Source organism: Lactuca saligna, chromosome 6 (assembly GCF_052625555.1).
Source record: "Lactuca saligna cultivar CGN05327 chromosome 6, ASM5262555v1, whole genome shotgun sequence".
Taxonomy (NCBI): Eukaryota; Viridiplantae; Streptophyta; class Magnoliopsida; order Asterales; family Asteraceae; genus Lactuca; species Lactuca saligna.
Window position 1 is genome coordinate 149292769 of NC_136422.1, and position 6279 is coordinate 149299047.

Here is a 6279-nt window from a genome sequence, read left to right on the forward strand (position 1 = left end):
CATTTTTGGTTGAAGTGATGCGCTAGATTCGGGTTCTGCAAAAACGGGTAGTGTGTTTGGTCTTGTTGCAGTCCTTGCAATGCAACTTTCGGCAAACACCTAGGTGGTGGAAACTACACTTTGTGCACTCGGGTAGCCTTCTAGCATACTTCCTTGCTGGGATTCGGGTCACCGGGATATTAGTAGGAACATTAGTAGGAGCAAAAGATGTCGTGGCCGCACAAGCTGCCACAGGTTGTTGTCTCTTGGCCGTTCTTTGGGACGATTTGCACTTCTTTTATCCCAAAATATTTGCTTCTTACTCTTCGGTTTCTGGGTTAGGGTGCCCTCGTGATTTGGCGCTCACTGGTTTCCTTGGTTGTTACCTCGGTCTGAAGTGTTGATGCTGTTTCTAGGTTCGTTTGGGTTGTTAGAATGGAATTGTGCCATGACAGCAGTCATAGCAGTCGTTACGGAAGCTTGGAATGTAGCAGAGTCTATATGAAGGATAGGGGTTTTGTTGGTTGGTTGGCTATTTCTAGGTGACGACATGATTCTGTCATAAAATGCGAAGTGAGTTTGTTAATAACTATGATCGTTACAAGTTGCATCCAACATATATATATATATATATATATATATATATATATATATATATATATATATATATATATATATATATATATATATATATATATATATATATATACATATATATATATAGGGAAATTGTTATCGCTGCTCTATGATTTGACCTACATCTTTATGATGCAGTCCTGGTAAAGAGTAGAATTAACTTTATAGAATGGTTAAAAGACGATTGTCATCCGAACTAAGCCATCTTTGCTTGGCGGGTAACATGTCCCAACTTTCAAAAAGAATCGAAAGTGATCTATGAACTAAATTTTTGTAGTTCAACGATTTGACGAGTGTGGGACTTAGATGGAGTTCTAACAATAGGAGGATGAAAGTATTTAGACATAAATTTCTACTGGAATTAGCCAACTGACAAAATCATTGATATTAAAGATGTAATAATTTTGGGAAAATTGACCTTGGAGTAGGTCTTACATCAATATTTAGAAGTGGGAGAATGTTTGCTAGAATGAAGATCTAGTGAAATAGTACCTACAGTACAGGAGTAGTTACATGGAAAAGTGCTACAAAGAGCATAGATATGAAGGCTATTCCTTAAACCAAAAGAGAGGACGAGTAGAGTATCTTCTACCGGCGGAGGGTACCCCTCGGGTGAACCCTCAAGCTTGCCAGTTGATGCTCCATATCGAGAAGGTGTCGTTTATAAACTCTCTGGCAAACCCGTAGTTCTATGACTTCAGCCCGAGTCGCAGCAAGCTCTTGCTATAGGGCCTTGTGGTCTCTCGCAGACCTCTCCTAAGCATTTTCAAGATGAATGGTGCAGATTGTATGCATTCTTGCATTGGCATCAACTTTCGTGATTCGATTGAGATTTGTCCTGCCTTGTATTTCGTTTCGTGCAACTCTGCGGACCAGGATTCGCAGAATCCTATCTGCTGAGACTCCTTCGCTCATGTCATAGAAGCTTTGGTCTCCATTGACTGGCATGGGCTGATTTTGCTCTTGGCTCCATGTTTCCAAGCTTTCCACCCAGGGAGGTGTCGGGCCTTGAAAAGTCGAACGAGGGTTAGGATTTGGGACAGGAGTCACCGGGGGTAGGTTATTGACTTCCGGCTTGGAGTCAGAATCCTCCGAAAAGTTCTTAGCAAAGTCATCGCCTAAGGGGATTGCAGGTTCTTCTTCTGGTTCGGCATCGAGCCAACCAACATTTCCTTGATTTGGGAAGTACGGTCGCCAGGAGGATGGAATCCAGCCATGATATCTATGCGAGAAAAGGGGTATAAGAATTTTATATAAAATAGACGTACTACTTAACATAATTATAAGATGATCCTTACCAGTTACTTCAATACCTGCATAGTGCATACCAGATATATGAAATCAAACCCGAATAGACCATCGAATAAGTGACCCTAACTCCAAATCCACAACCAAACAAGGAACAGGAAGTAAAGCAAAGATCACAGATTGTAAGTCTATGACGCCTTAATCACATATAACCTTAGCATACCAACTTAGCAACTATTGACCAACTAGTAAAGACCTTTTTAGTTCTCAAATAAGTAATTATAGTAACACAAAATACTCCTATAGTATTTTAGGTTTATGTTATGTTCTAATGTTCTCATTGTAGTTGTGTTGGTAAGTTTTTAGACTTTTTGCAACCTCACAACCATCCTTGGGCATTTGCTAATCACTTCTCAGACTAACATAGTTGATCAGGCTATTTCATTCCCAGAACTGACCATACATCCCCGAGTCTACTTGTGATGTTCAACAATAGTAATACTTTTGTTCTGTCCTAGTGACACTGAGTTTAGTATGAATCCAGGTATGTATACTTAGTTAAATATTTTATTATTTAAAAGTATAAACTCTTGGTCAGAATATTTTAATCCCGTTGTGCTTATAGTTTGTATATCTTTTAGGGTTGATATAATCGATTCACTATAAATAATGCTATGATACCAATCTGTCACACCCTAAAACCTGAACGGCAGAAACGTTCTGGGGTAGAGGATGTCATGTATAGTATCACAACAAAGCATAATAGTAACCAAGAAACAACATCATCCATTGCATTAATAATATAATTTAATACAAGTGTGTTCTATTGTAACGACGTAAATTTTCAAAACAAAATTTTCATTTCTTAAAAACATGTTTTCATCCAAAACAAGTCATAAAGATCCAATGTATCATATCATAATACAAATCATATAAATCGAAGATCATAAATTATTCGTCAGTGTATACAGATCATGCCGGCGCCTTCCCACGGTCCTCGGTAGTACCGAAAATACATACACAACAACTGTAAGCATAAATGCTTAGTGGGTTCCCCAAAATACTACTTATGCACATACGCCTTTCCAGGCCATGACCTTCCGGTCATCTGTCTCAGGGGACTTTCGTCCCGACCCGGTAAACCTTCCGGTCCTACCCGAGTCGACCTTCCGGTCCACATCATAATGCCTTCCGGCCCATAACATAAAATGTCTTCCAGCCCATAACATAATGCCTTCCGGCCCATATCAAGAATAGCATACATAGCACATACAAACGGTTAACTTATCATATTCAATGCATACAACTCATAACATATCCGACCTCTCGGTCACACATAAATACGCTTCCGAGTACAGTATAGTGAGAAGACTCACCTCGCCGGAAGTCTAGAATTTCACGTGCTCGCTATCACCAAATCTCGAAACGAAGACCCAACCCCGCCTAATCATAACAAAATATCATTCTAATTAATATACACTTTCAGGACTAGGCCACACCCTTATCATTATCCCACAGAGGGGTAAAAGACCATTTTACCCTTCCTTGACTCACGTTGACCAAACCCTAAAAGTCAACGGAAGTCAACTGACCACAGTACGCGGGGCGTACCAGCTTCTGTACGCGGGGCATACATCGATGAGTCACAATCGGGGGTCGCAACCCCTTACACTGTGCGTACTGGGAGTTACGCCCAGTGTAAATCCCAGATTCAGCCATACCATATTTCTTGTCTTAAATGGTTAAGACACTCCTTCAACTTCTAGATCTGGCTCTCATTAAGCCTCCTAATCCATAAAGTCGGAACCTTTAAGCCTTGGCATGGCTGTAAAGGCTCCTACACTCTCTAATACCTTCCTTTTCAACTCCAAAGAACTAGATCTCATGCATGGCTAAATATATACGTCCAAGATCACATTTTTATTAACATACAACTCAAATGGACCTAGAATATGGTAGATCTAAGCCAATGGAGACTACTTGCTCATAAAGTATCCATCTTTGGGACCAAAACCCTAGAAATTGGTCCATGAAGCATACCATAAGAACTACAAGGCAAGATCTGAACTTTTTACCTTAGGAAGAAGCTCCAACCTTTGCTTTTCATAGATCTACACTTGCACACCAACTTCTAGCCTCCACAATGGACTCCTCTTTCCTTTTGCTACCTTGAAATGACACCTCAAAGCTTAGAACACTCACAAACCAGCTATGAACGAAGGAACAACTCTCTTAGGGTTTCTTTATGAAGGATGGTGGCTGAGGAACCAAGCCATCTCATTCCTTTTATAGCCAACAACTCAAATTAGGGTTTTGGGTCTGGACCGATTATGCCCAGCGTAACGTTGGGTACGCCCAGCGTACCCAATGATGACGTGATTAAATGAGGCGCGCAAGTACGCGCAGCGTACTCCTTGTACACCCAGCGTACTTGCCCAACACAAAGGCCCAAAATGACAAATAAATAAAGATGAAGGGCTAATCGGTTGTACCTGAATTTCGGCTGTTACATTATATATAGTTTACAAGACACCAAAATCTGAATCAAAATAAGAGACGAGTCTTGAAGGCTCCGTTTTCTCAAAGCCTGGCATCGATACCTATCTACTGATGACCTAAGAATACAAGTTATTTTGAAAGAGTTTACCAGCTTTAAAGCTGGTGAGTTCATAAGCATTTTAGTGTCATTGTTTGGATGAAAATGTTTTTAATTGTTTAAAGTATAAGTTTCTACAAGTTTGTAGTAAATGTTTATAACTCCCAAAAAATCCTATATTTTCTGCTAAAAGTAGCCTTCTACCAAGGCATCAAATGTTCTGTATGTTTGTTTCTTTGTAAAAGTGTGTGTTTTTCCCAAATGTGACTATCATTAACAAAATATAGTTTTTACATTAACTTTTATGTGAGAAGATCACAATATGAATGCAATGGGGAAAATAATAAAGTACTGTAGTATTGTATGTAAGTAACTACCAATGTACCAACTACCTTAAACCGGTTTATTAAATTAAGGTTGGAATGTGATGTAGTAGAAAACATGCTAAATCAACAAGTAGATAACACGACAACCTGATGGCGCCGAAAAGTAAATGTGACATTGGTCACCCCTGGCCTTTCGGCCAACTGTAACGAACAATCGGGATGTGGGCTTGTCAGTCCCATATAGATCTATACACACAATGTCTACTCTCCATCCAGGAGACTCTAGTTACCAATCATGACACAACAACTTTGTTGCTATGCCAGCAAGTAGACTCACATTAAAGTAATAGTATTCTAGTACTTATATAGTATGATCTTTCTGTTTCTCATAATAGTATGTTCTTTCTTGTTTCTCATAATAGTATGTTATTTCTTGTTTCTCATAATAGTATGTTCTTTCTTGTTATAGTATGTATTGACACATGTATGAACTGACTCTTTGTGTATTTCGTTGTTCTAGTAATAGTATTAGCGACTTCCTAAACTATAACTATTATAGTTTACTAGTAATGTTGCTTTTATGACTAAGTGTGTTAAACTGAGATAAAAGCTTTTATGTCTTATACATATATAGATAATATATAACTATGGATCAAACGACACTCAGACAAACAATAGGGTACTCTAAGTCCACAACCAAACAAGGAATAGGAAATAAAGTGAGTTATCAGTCCTAAGACCTTCCAACCTTACTTATATAACTATATATGCATTAGACATGCTTTTGAAAATATATAAGTTTAAAAGAGTTAAAAGAAAAGGTTTGGTATATAAGAACAAGTTTAATAAATAGTTTAGTATGTAAAAGATTTTGATAAACATTTTGAAGTAGTTTGTTTGATAAAATAGTTAAAAGTATAGTAAATCCATTTGTTTGATAGTTATTAATCACATGTGATTGATACAATAACTAAAATGTTTCAACTTGTATTCCCCCCCCCCCCATAAAATCATTTAAAAGGTAGATTAAAGGGTATGAACTCACCTGTAGTGAGTGGTTTGGATGAACGAGTGGTATGGGATGCTAAGTGCCAAGGGAAGTCTTGAGCACACTCATGGATCCTCTTTATAATATAATGATACATATATGTATACAATTAGTGTTTAAACAACTAATTATGCAAGGAAAGACACCCTAGGTCGTAGAAAACACTTAGAGTGAAGGATATGAATCACATATGATTGCATGCTAAGGGTGTATGGCCACACTAAGGAGTTAAGACCCAAATGGCATGACCCAAGGAGTTCACGACCATAAGTTTACGACCACATGAGTTTACAGACGTAAACTCATGATGAAAAGTGTAAAATGGTGTTTTAAAGGGCTTTCAAGCATCGAGGAATGTTTCTAGGTTCATGTCCAATCCCTGGGAGGAAGTTATGGTCCATATGCTCTTCAAACTAGGGTTTACGGCTAAGGGAGATACTCTTGGA